The sequence below is a fragment of the Macrotis lagotis genome, chromosome 2 (genome assembly GCF_037893015.1).
Source record: "Macrotis lagotis isolate mMagLag1 chromosome 2, bilby.v1.9.chrom.fasta, whole genome shotgun sequence".
NCBI classification, from domain to species: domain Eukaryota; kingdom Metazoa; phylum Chordata; class Mammalia; order Peramelemorphia; family Peramelidae; genus Macrotis; species Macrotis lagotis.
Window position 1 is genome coordinate 20,409,919 of NC_133659.1, and position 12,929 is coordinate 20,422,847.

Sequence of the window (12,929 nt, forward strand, 5' to 3'; positions counted from 1 at the left end):
GTCAGTGCTCTATCCATTGTACCACCTAGCTGCCCCAATAACTATTAGATTGGGAAATAGGACAGAAAAGTAAAATGACAAATGTTGGAGGGAATGTGAGAAAAATGAGACATTAATATATTGTTGGTGGAGTTGTGAACTGATTCAACCAATTCGAAGCTATGCTTAAAGAACATACCCTTTTACCTAACATACCACTACTAGATCTGCATTCACCAAAAAGAAATAAAAACCAATAAAAGATAGTAATATTTATAGCTGCTTCTTTCAAGGAATTGGAAACTGAGGGAATTCCCATCAACTGCCTAATGATTGAACAAAATGTGCTATGTGATTGTGAAGAAATACTATTGTACTATAAAAAATAATGAGCAGGATGTTCTCAGAAAAACTTGGAAAGACTTAAATGAACTGATGCAAAGTAAAATTTACTGCTTGCAAAGATACAGAAATATTGTAAGATGATCAACTGTGAACGATTTAGCTATTCTCAGCAATACAATGTTCTAAGACAACTTTGAAAGACATGATTAAAAAATGCTATCCATCTCCAGATAAATAACTGAAATGATAGATTGAAACTTATTTTTAAACTTTATTTTTAAGTTTTTTTGTCAAACTACTTTCACATTATTCATATAGAAATATCTTTTGCACTATTTCACATATATAGCCTATATGTTTGCCTTCTCAGTGGAGATAGGAGAGGGGAGAGAGGAAAGGAAGAGAATTTGTAATTCAGAATTCTAAAAACAAATGTTAAAAATTGTTTTTGCATTTAATTGGGAAAAATAAAATATCAACTAAAATGAAAAAAGTGAAAACACAGAGGCAGAGATAGATGAAATTGTGGAGACAAGGTAAGAAACAGCTTAAGAAAGGGGGACATGGGGGGAAGAGAGAAAGAAGGGGATAATGAAGGAAATAAAGAAGACAGAAAGGAATTAGCTAAATAAAAGAGAGAGGAAATCAATGAGAGACAGAAAGAGACAGAGTGAAGGAAGGAGGAATGGAGAAATAGGAGGAAAAAGAAAAGAAGAAACCATGTAAAACAGAATGATAAAAAATAAGCATTTGTCAATGTCAGATTCCATCATTGTCTCCATGTGCGTTTTCTGGATCAGGGAGGCGGGCACAAGTTATTAGATAAATGTGAATAATTTATGAGAAAATTACCTTCAGCAAATGAAGCTAATACTTTTTTCATTATCTCACCAAGCCGGAAACTCATCATCTGATCAAGTCAGTTTGGTGATATTAAGTCAAAACTGATAATGACATTTAACCATTGTCCTTCCCTCTCTGATCCCCTCATTGAGAATATTTTTGGGGGAGGGGGAAGAGTGAGAAATGTGAGTGGTTGGGAGCCATATTCAATTTCTACCCAGTCCAGGAACAAACATTTCTTTCCATTTCTTGGAGATGCATAAACTGACCAATGTTTGATTAGGAGAGCCCATAAAAGAGAACAGGAAGCAGATCGTGTGTGTAATTCTATCCCTGGGGATATGCAACTTAGTTCTCCGTCAGCAGAAAAAGGACTTAGGAACTGAGTACAAACTTATTTCCCCATGGTGGGAGTGGGTGTGAGGAAAGAATTGGAAAGAATTGGGGGGGGGGAGGGAGTTGGGAACCAAAGGAAAGGATTGGAAATACTTAGCTTAAAGATTTTTTGAAACTCATCTTTACCTAGTGAATGAATTTTGGCCATTAGCATCCCCCCTTTAATCATTCTTTCCCAACCTTTAGAGTACTTTGTAAATAAGCATCCTTTCCAGCTGAATTGCCAACCGCCAACATATATTGAACATCTATAAGTAGTGAGACAGCAGTTTGTCTAACAAATAGATGGAAAGTTGGAATAGTAGCCAACAATGCCAATGTGACTGGGTTGTGTTAAGAGAGTGAGTTTCCCAGAATCGGGAGGCAATAGTCCTCCTGTACTTTATCTTGGTCAGACAGCACCTGTGCTGTTGAATCCTCATGGATGACATATCCAATATTCATAGACATTTAAATATTACAGATATTTAGATCGCTTCTATCCCTGGAGGTCTTGACATAGTGCTTGAATGAATTCAGTCAGGGATATTGTAGAGCAGGTTCCTTCTTTCCTTGGAATATTGTATAAAAAGACCTCTGAGTTTCTTCCATTAGCATGGTTAGTATCAGAGAAGTGGTGAACACTATGGTCAGCCCTTGTGGTGGAGTTGAGAGCTGGTAGCTGGTTCTGCACTGAAACATAGTGGAGTCCCTGTTAGAGGTACTGCCATTTTACTCGTTCATAAATAGTTGAATTATCCCAGATATTTAAGAAGGAGGAAGATGATTTAACAGTGCTGGTGGACCATTAGACTGATCCCTTTTGGGCTTTTTTTTGGCCTTGTATTATTAGAGAGGGAGAGTAAGATAAAGTAAGTAAAATGAGCCTCTAGAATAAGAGGATTCTTTTGCATATTCTGGATTTCTTTAGAAAATAATTTACTAAGTAGCAATGTCTTTGTGACTCAGTGCACTGTCTGACAGGAAACAGCTAGAGGGTTAGTATGTAAGAGTATATATTCTCTCTCTCTCTCTCTCTCTCTCTCTCTCTCTCTCTCTCTCTCTCTCTCTCTCTCTCAATCTGTACATGTAAGGCATTTGAAGTCTTGAGACAGCCTTTATTGTCATTCCCATATTTCAAGAGGTTAGTATTCCAGTAAGAGGTGATTCTGTGATAAGATCTAAATAACTTCATATGCATGTTAGAAACTGCTTATCTTAAGACTTTTCTTCTTTTGATTAGGACTTCCATGGGGGGTCCAGATGGAATAGTTTTGTTGGTATGGGATAGAAACTGGTCATCCTTCCCTTACCACATTGGTCGGCCTGGTTGATGTAGCTTCTAGGCTTCGAGGGCACGGTTCGACAAGGGCAATGAATGTCTCAGATTATTCATATCATAGTGATTGTATCCCTAGTTCCATCCCCTACCTAAATATACAAAAACAGGGTTGGAAGCTGGGCCACTAGCCCATACCTAAACCCCTTGAGGGTAGATATTGACTGAGAAAAAACACACAATAACATTATCTATGTTCTATTTTATTTTTCTTTATTTTGTTAAATAATTCCCAGTTGCATTTAAATCTGATTTGGCCCTCATGAGTGTCGTAAGCTTGCAGCCATATGGGAAGGGTTTTTTTTTTTTTTAACACCTCTGCATTAAAGGGACACTGCCAATCTGAGTAGCAATGGGAGCCAACACTGACTGTCCTTGGTCAAAATGAACCAGTTTCATACCCTTTCATTCAATTTATTTAAGAATTTACTAAATACTTACAATGTACCAGATACTGTGTGAGACAATAAAGACAAAGACCAAAGCAAAGCAGTCTTGGACAAATATGTACACAGATTAGTAAAGATATATACAAAATAAATGCAGAGTAGTTTCAGAGTGGGGAGGAAGTGCAAACAATTTGGGGAATGAGTAAAGGCTGTAAATGGAAGTTGTAATATTTAGATAACCCTTTTTATGGGAGTGATTAGGAAGGGTTTTCAAGAAATGGGTAGCTCTCTTACTAGAACAGGAGATCTTGTCCTTTGTGGATTAATTGACAGGGTTTCTGGCTACATGGAGGTACTCGATTAAAAGTGGTAGGAAGGGGCAACTAGGTGACACAGTGGATAGAATACTGACCCTGGTAGTCAGGAGGACCTGAGTTCAAACTTGATCTCAGACATTTAATATGTGCCTAGCTGGGTGATCTTGGGCAAGTCACTTAACCCCATTGCCTTACAAAAAACTAAAAAAAAAAACTCCACTAAAGTGATAGGAAGCTTATCTTGAGACTATAATGGGGTTACAGGAGGGAGGAGGCATTCATTAACATGCATTCATTTGTTCCATCAGCTGAAATACGTGGTGGGTTAAGAAAAGGAGAGAGAGATTTCAGGTAGGGCTAAGTGAGGACTCAAACTATACTTCTCTATGTTTAGAGGTTGAGTGTTTTTAGCTGATATAACACAACCAAAATCCTGTAAGTCAGTAAGAGGGAGATGGTATCAAGTATAGAAAAATTCAAGTTTTGGGGACTGTCAATGTATCAAATCATTAGAGAGTTTATAAAGATGGGGGTCTGCTAGTTTTGAAGACCCACAAAGGGTGGTTATATTGAACTAAATATGATCTAGTGTAGAATTCCTCTTTTTTGGCCCAGCAATACCCAGTGGGTCTAGCTAATGGGGAGTGATTCTTTTGAAGGTGGGACAACCCTATAGAGGAAGGGGGGGGGAAATCAGAATAAGACGGCAAATAGTTTAGTTTTAGGGTCTTCCGCTGGATTCACCTCAGTCAATGTTTATGTTGTGACCTGCTAACCTAGTGAAATGATGCAGGCGGCAAGAAGCCAAGGGAAGTAGGAATGCCAGTGGTAGGAAAAAGAATCCGTGGGACAGGATCAAGACTTCCACCTAAGGGAACTTTTGTCTGGGGGAAGGGAAATAATACATGAGTGATTCTGACACTTGGGAAAATGATTATTTTTATTATTATCATTGTCATTTCTTAACAGTTAAGTGAGGTGTGCCAGATGGGAGAAGTCTAGTTTGGTGACACTCAGATCATTTAATCGTGGGAGTTTTTTGGTGAGGCAAGAGGTGGAAGTTTGGGGGTCCTGGGAGGAATGGTGGGGCTATATTGAGTTAATCTAGCTTTCACCTGTGGTTAGCCATATCAGGAACAAATGCAGCATGATATTTAGGTATTCTAATTCATTCTCCCTCAATTCCTATGAAGCTCAGGAGTCCAGTGATCAGTAAGGGAATGCTGATATGGCAATAACTTATCCAGCAGAGGCTTTTTGTAGTCAAAAATGCATTATATTTTGGAGCAGCTGTGTTCTAGTACAGTAGGCTTGAAACCACATTTGGATAAAGTGAATTTTGCTTTTCTCTTAGCTTCCTTCATAGAATTATTTATATGTTCTCAGAATCCTCTGAGCAGTTCCAGGCAAGCTCCAGTGGACTGAGTCATGGGCTTGGAAGCAGACATGCAGAATTCAAACCTTGGTTCTACCTCTTACTAGATGTGTGACTTTGGGCCTCAGTTTTCTCTTTTCTAAAATGGAAGCATAGTCCCACTGTATTCTGGCCTGGTTCGATCATATGCATAGTAATATAGTCAGCTCTGAATGACATTTCTCAGTAGGAATACAAGATAAAACATGACGAAAGGCTTTGAGTTCATGCCAGATGAACATCAGTGAAAGGAAATGAAAACAATGAAAATGGAGAAGAGAAGATAATGGGATCATGAGAAATGGCAAGATTCAAAGACTTGTCACTTGGAAGAAGGATCACACAATACTTTGCTTTGCCTCAAGAGAACTAGGAGAAATTAGTGGAAGTTTCAAAGAACCATAAAAAGTTGAGGTAACAAAAAAACTTCCTAACCAAAAATAAAGAGCCTCCTTTGGGTGGTACTAAGTTCTCTCTTATTGGAAGTCTTCCAGATCAATTGTTCTGGATAATGGGGTTGGGGTTCTTATTCTGGTATAGGTTTGACCCTCTGATGTCTGAAAACCACTCCAACTACAATCATAAGTTGAGAATTATTTATATGGGGGAACATAGTAAGTTGAAGGCAAAAACACACCATGTTGGATTTATAGCATATTCTAACTGGGATCAACCTTGTCCTGTTCCAACACTTTCTTCCTCTTTAAACCATAGCAAATATTCTTATGAACTCCACATTAAAAAATCTACCAGGAAAGAGCACAGTATGGTCAGCAGATTGGGATATGACAACCTTCACCAACTTCTCTAAGCAGGAAGGTATTTTTTTTTCCTCTTGAATATAAGGAACAGGTAGGATTTTTACATCTTGCTTGCAACTAGGAGGTAGAAGTCAATACACATAAGAGACAACCTTGTCTATTGGGAAGGGAGAGGCTGAGGTTGTACTGAGAGTTAGGAAATCAGGCTTCTACTTCTAGCTTTACTTCTTACTATATATATATATATATATTTTATATATATATATATATATAATATATTATAGGTATGTACATATAAATATATGTATATGACCTTTAGTTTTCTTCCTCAGTTTCCTTCTTTTTAAAATAGGAGACCCTGAACTAGAAGAACACCAAGAGCTCTTACATCTCTAAAATTCTGTAATTATAGAGATTAACATTTTTCTTTCTTCTTTTATTGATTTACCTATAAAGTCTAATATATGTATATTATATATATATGTATATATATATATATATATATATATATATCAGAACTAGATGTTATCTAGTTCTTTGTATCTTTGTTATGTTTACAAGGACTTAGATTATTTTTTTTGATAGAGCCAAGTAGAGAAAAGCTCGCCTGTTTCATTAGATAAGTCCACGTCTTTTAAGCTTTTTTTTGTTGGTTTGCATGACAACCAGGGACATTTAGGTTTTGAAAGGATTTCCTCAGGATGATTTGAATAGGCTAGTGATCCAAAGACCTGACAGAAGTAAAAAGGAATTTGAAATTATCACTTAGATAGTTAAGTTTAAGATTTTTATTTGTTGAAAAGGAAAGTGTCATTCAAGACTGACTTGTGTACTGATACTTGAGGCTTGTATCTCCAAAGAGCTAAAAATAAACTTTTGTGCTATGATATTTGTCCTTCATTCATTAAGAAGACCATGGCATCAGGGATGTAATGCCATGACAGCCCATGATTTGAATTTGAGTGAGGGGGAAACTTTGCTAAGTCACCAACCTCACTTGCCTCCTCTGGAGTCATCTGGTCCAGTGGAAAGATATGAGTCAGGATGACTAGATATGGCCCTAGATGTGAGGCAGTCAGGGTTGAGTGACTTGCCCAAGGTCACATAGCTAGTAAGTGTCTGAGGCTGGATTCAAATTTAGGTCCTCCAGACTCCAGGGCTGGGGCTCTATCCACTGCATTATTTAGTTATAAGCTAAACAGGAAGAATGCTCCTATGATGATATAATCTATTTTTTTTGGCAAGGAAATGGGGTTAAGTGACTTGCCCAAGGTCACACAACTATGTTACTATTAAGTGTCTGAGGCTGGATTTGAACTCAGGTCTTCTTGACTCCAGGGCCAGGGCTCTATCCACTGTACCACCTAGCTGCCCCTGATGATGTAATCTTATGACCAAAAACCTGTAAATGACAATAGCGCTTTGGTAGAGATGGTTGGATCAATTCATAACTCCAACAACAACACACTATTGTCTCAGTCTCATGGGACAAATCCCCTCTAACTTTTATCATTTTTACTTATTTGTCATATTAGCCAGTCTCACAGATGTGCGGTGGTGTCTCAAAATTGTATTAATTTGTATTTCTCTAATCAATACTGTTTTAGAATATTTTTTCATATGACCATAGATTTGTTTCTTTGTCTGAAAACTGCCTGTTCATATCTTTTGACCTTTTATTAACTGAGGAATAACTTGTATTCTTTTAATTTGATTCAGTTCTCTATATATTGGAGAAATGAAGTCTATATCAGAGATACTTATGGCTAAAATTCTTTTCCTAGTTTTCTGCTGTATGTTTAATTTTGCATTGGTTTTGTTTGTGCAAAACTTTAAAATTTTATATTCTAGATTATTCAGGTCATTTACTATAATGTATTATGTAAATAACCCATTCCACTGATGCGCCACTCTCTTCCTTAACTAGTACCAAATTGTTTCGATAATTACCAATATTAGAGCTTGAGATCTGGTATGACTAGACCTCCTACCTTCACACTTTTTTTCCCCATTGATTTATTTGATATCCATGGCCTTTCTTTCTTCCAGATGAATTTTTCCAGCTCTGTAAATAATTTTTGGTAGTTTGATTTTCATGACACTGAATAAATAGATTAATTTAGATAGAATTGTCATTTTTATTTTATTGACTTGGCATAACACATGAAAATTAATATTTTTCCAATTGTTTAGATTTGACTTCATTTGTGTGTAGTTCAAGTGTTTTGTAATTGTGTTCATAGAGTTCCTGGGTTTATCTGGGTAGGTAAACTCACTACTATTTTTATATTGCCTACAGATATTTTAAATGAAAATTCTCTTTCTGTCTCTGTTACTTTTAGACTTTGTTGGTAATATATAGAAATGTTGATAACTTATTTGGGTTTATTTTGTATCCTGCAACTTGGCTAAACTTGCAAATTATTTCCACTAGCTTTGTTTCTTCATTGCCTATTCTAATTCCCAAAGATGTTATATGACTATGCTATAAATCATGAACTACAAAAACCTCCCAAATTTTGAAGAATAAAAAGTTGTGGGTGCCTCATAGGGCAATGCAGAGATGGAGGGTAAATAGGTGAAAATAATTGAGATACATAATAGAAAAGTGGGTTAGGAAGTAATAGCTAACTTTTAAATAGTATTTTGAGATTTATAATGTACTTTTCAATTGTTCCCTCATTTGATTGAGGTAGAAGATATTATGATGACTATTTTACAGATGCAGAAACTGAGATCCAGTGATATTAAAACAATTTGTTCAGTATCACACCACTGGTAATGAGACAGAATTCCATTTCAGATCTTCCTGACTCTTACTCTGTTGAATCATATTCAGTCATGTTGGACTCTTAATGACCTCTCTGGGGTTTTCTTGTCAAAGATACTAGATGGGTTTGCCATTTTAGCTCATTTTACTTCTCTAGCTCATTTTACAGAGGAGGACCTGAGGCAAAAGCGTGAAGTGACTTGCCCAAGGTCACAAAACTAGTAAATGTCTGAGGCTGAATTTGTACTCACTGAAGAATTTTCCTGACTTCAGACCCAGCACTCTTACTTATCGTGCCAGCTAGCTGTCTGATTTGGACTCTAGCACTAGTCATTATCTCATAGTATCCAGCGATTCTAAGAAAGTCCCCAGTACATTTGTGAGAAGGACATAGAGCATTTATGAAAGGAAATGTGCAAGAGTTATACCAGAAGAGAAGGTATGAGTGGATTGTGATCTGAACTGAGAACTTCCCATATTAATGAAATCAAGGAGTCATTGAAATTTTATAATTATTTAAGCATGCACTAACATTCTCTTTCCTTTGATAATATTTGGTCACCCACCAGTCAACTCACTCTTGATCTTACTGGCAGGAGGAAGTTGAGATACCCGCCTATAGAAGTTAAAAACAGATTTCCCCTCTATCAAGACTGCTAAACGCACTATCCTGGCATTGCAGACTCACAGGTGAGCAACGGTAGGTCTTGCCATTTTATTCCCATTGGATTAGTGAGTGCTTATAATTGATGTACCTGTCCCATTCATGATTAACTTGCCCATGAGACATCCAGTCTTGCTCTTGGCTTAGAGACTTAAGATGTCGTTGAGAGATATACAGGTCTTTGAGTGAGAAGCCCAGGTTTTGATTCCTAGCTTTGCTATGAATTTACCATATGATCTTGGGCAAGTCACTTGCTCTCTTGGTGAAGTCTTTAAAACTGTAAAGCAGAGGGGTGGCTAGGTGGCACAGTGGATAAAGGACCGGCCCTGGAGTCAGGAGTACCTGGGTTCAAATCCAGTCTCAGCCACTTAATAATTACCTAGCTGTGTGGCCTTGGGCAAGCCACTGAACCCCATTGCCTTGCAAAAAAAAAAACAAAAAACAACAAAAACCCTAAATAAATAAAACTGTAAAGCGGAGCTAATAATGCTTGTGATTTGTATCTAACTAACGGTTGATATTAAATAAAAGAATTAATGGACACAAAATTGCTTTGTAAACAAAAATAGTTTTTCTTGCTTTTGGAAAGCGAAGTTGAGACTCCAAGATTCCCATGTATTTCAGTAATCTATAATAATGTATTCTAAAGGTAGAAGGTATTTCTTTATAAATATTGAATATTACTACTTGTTTGTCAAAAGGTATCTGAGCATAAAAAATGTAGTCAGTTGAATGTTCCATCTATTCCAGAGTCTGTCTCTCTGTCTCTCTGTCTCTCTCTCTCTGTCTCTCTCTCTCACATGCATACACACACACACACAAACACATACACACTCTTCTTTCTTTCTCACACACATTCTGAATGACAGAGGCATTAGAAAATATTTTATGGGAAGGACTATTTGTCTGATAGTCACCTCAAAAGGCTAGGGACTTTCCTTCACCCACAATATCCATGTAACTTCAGTTTATAGTCTGTAATGGATCTGTCACCACTGATTTATCTAAACCTTCCTTGAATTGACTTGTATTTTTAACTTGTGGGTGATTTGGTTCTCACTTTCCTCCTTGGTGATAATGTAAAGACTTTTCTAACTATCAGAGTTGTTCAGTAATAGTTTGCGTTGCCTTACTCGAAAGGGAAGTGAGTACCCCATCTCTGTAAGTCTTTGATTGGTGACTGGATGATATCTTTAAAGGGAGGATGTAGGCTTTGGGTAGTCATTGGAGAAGGTGATATTCAAGGATACATCCAAGTGGGAAATTTGAGAATTCTAGAAATCTTATTTGGATACTAATTCTGAATTAGCAAGCAACTAGTAGTCTTTACCCTTACCACAATTAATTTTCTGGATTATATACATCATGTAATATAACTTTTTAAGGTCAATCTTCATCCTTTCAATCTTGCTCATTCATATTTTAAATCCAGTACAAGACCATTAGATGTTATTATTTCTTAAAGCCTCTCTGATCATTCCCATCACTTTTCTTATTAAGAATGATAATGGCAATATTCCCATGTAGGTGTCTTCCTAAAAAGATTCTCAAAGTGTTTCCAGCAAAAGGAGGTAGTCTGGCACAATGGCAAGGGCACTGACTTAGGAGTGAGACGAAGGTTTGGATTATTTATTTTATACCAGAAGGCACCTTAGAGATCATCTAGTTTAAGCTCCTCATTTAAAAGATGAAGCAATTGAGCCCAAGAGGGATGCTAATAGTATGACCTTTACTAAGTAGCCAGAATGAAATTTGAATCTAGATATCTAGTTACAAGTACAGTGTGAGCCATAGTGATTTAAGAGTTCTAAGACCCAGGTTCTCTACCCAGATTAAGTTTGCAGCCTTGAAAAAGTCAGCCTCTTCATCCTTCAGACCTTCCCTTTCTTTGCATCAAATGGAGCAATGCCAGATCTTGGAATTTGAACTTTGTTCTATAGACATTGAAGATTTTGAGTAGGGGAGCGATGTGATCAGAACTAGACATTAGGAAGATGTCTTAGACATCTATGCAAGGTGGGTGGTTTGGCGAGGGGGAGACAAGAAGCAGAGACCACTCAGAAAATTATTACAGTATCTTGGATAGGTGATGATAGGCCTTCATCACTAAGCTAGCAGCTCAGTTTTCCCCTTTAGCGTTAAACTCTGAAAAGAAGAGAAAAATTGTTCAAATTCTCACTTAATGTTAAGAAAAAGACTCTATGGAACAGCAGGGTGGAAATAGCTCTGTTAACTAGGCTAGGCAGATCTCTAGAGGACAAGAAAGAAATTCCAGTGATGGCCATTGATGCAACTCTCTTTCCTTATGCTATCAAAGAAAAAACCTGGAAAAATAGTTTGTCATTTAGCTCAGCAAGCAGATACCCCTGTGTGGTGGGAGATAAAAACTGAAAGGGGCCATAAAATAGAAATGTTCCCATTATCACTTGGTATTGTGGGAAGAACAATAGACATGGGGTCAGGAGATATAAATTCTAGTGTGCATCAATTAGCTCTGTGATTATGACTGTCACATCCTCTTTATAAACCTTGTTTGCCTCATTTCAATTGGACGTTACCTTGAGAAATGCAAAAGTTGGACAAATTGATTCATAGAATTCCTTACAGTTATGAAAGTCTCAATTTGATATTCCAACATTCTAGGCTCTAACATTATGGTCACGGCCTTCTATGTTCAGTGCTCTATCTTCTAAGGTCTTTTCAAGTTCTAATATTCTATGTGCTATGTTCAGACATTATGTCCTCTAGGTCTAAGATTTCTTTTAGCTAGACTATTTAATAATCTAAGATCTCTTCCAGCTCTAACATTTTTGTATTTTATTTTCTAATATTTCATATTCTAAAATCCATAGTTCAAACATTCTACATTCAGTGTCTTAATATTCTATCTTTTATGAATCTTTTCATCTTTCAAATTTAATAATCTGTGATTTTCAGATTTTTTTCTGACTGACTTAATACATTACATTTGTTTTTTTTTTCATTTCAACATTCATTTATAAAAATGTTGAGTTCCAAATTCTTTCCTTCCCTCTAGCCCCTTCCCACCCATTGAGAATGCAAGCATATGTAATGATACTCATTATACATGTGAAGTCATGCAAAACAATCTCTTACATTTGGATAACACTTTATACATTTCTAAATGCATTCCATAAATTATCTCTTTTGTTATAACCCATGTTATACAGGTAGGACAGGTGATGCTAAGTTTCCTTTCATAAAAGAGGAAACTAGAGAGAGATTTGATTTTAGGCTTAACTAAGGTCACATAGCCTCTCTCTCCTCCAGCTGGAGCAGATCTCTCCGTTGAATGAATCTTGGTGGCACTTAGAGTCAGCAATGTATTGCCTAGCAGTTAGAATTTCTCTAACTGTTGCATGTGTTAATTGTGTCTCTCTCTAATTGGATTGTCAGCTCAGCAAGTGCAAAGACTGTATTTTTTTAAATTACCACAGTCCTTAACACAGTGCTAGGCACAAAGAAGAGAGAAAGTGAGTCAGAAAAAGGAAAAAAAAAGTAGAGACAGAAATAAGGAGAGAAAGCCATAGAGGAAGAGGAGAGAAGAAGAGAGGGAGGAGAGAAGAGAATTGACTTGAAGGGAAGGGAAAAGAGAGGAGAGAAGAAGAGAAGGGAAGGGAATAAAAGAGAAGAAAGGAGACAAGAGAATGGACTTGAAGGGAAGGGAAAAGAGAGGAGAGAAGAGTAGAGAATGGAAGGAAAATTAAGAAAA

The 12,929-nt window shown here is 36.8% G+C and overlaps 1 protein-coding gene across 6 annotated transcripts in view; it reads left to right on the plus strand.

The window, feature by feature from the left end:
- Positions 1–9,267, plus strand: part of OMA1 (OMA1 zinc metallopeptidase) — a 300,900-nt gene extending 291,633 nt beyond the window's left edge. For 2 of the 6 annotated variants that reach the window (XM_074221328.1, XM_074221329.1), the window contains one exon: positions 9,129–9,260. The gene's annotated coding sequence lies outside the window, so the exon portion shown is untranslated. Of the gene's footprint in view, positions 1–9,128 lie in introns of all 6 variants that reach the window. The other 4 variants (XM_074221324.1, XM_074221327.1, XM_074221325.1 and 1 more) reach the window with 3 other exon arrangements.
- The last annotated feature ends 3,662 nt before the right edge of the window (positions 9,268–12,929 follow it).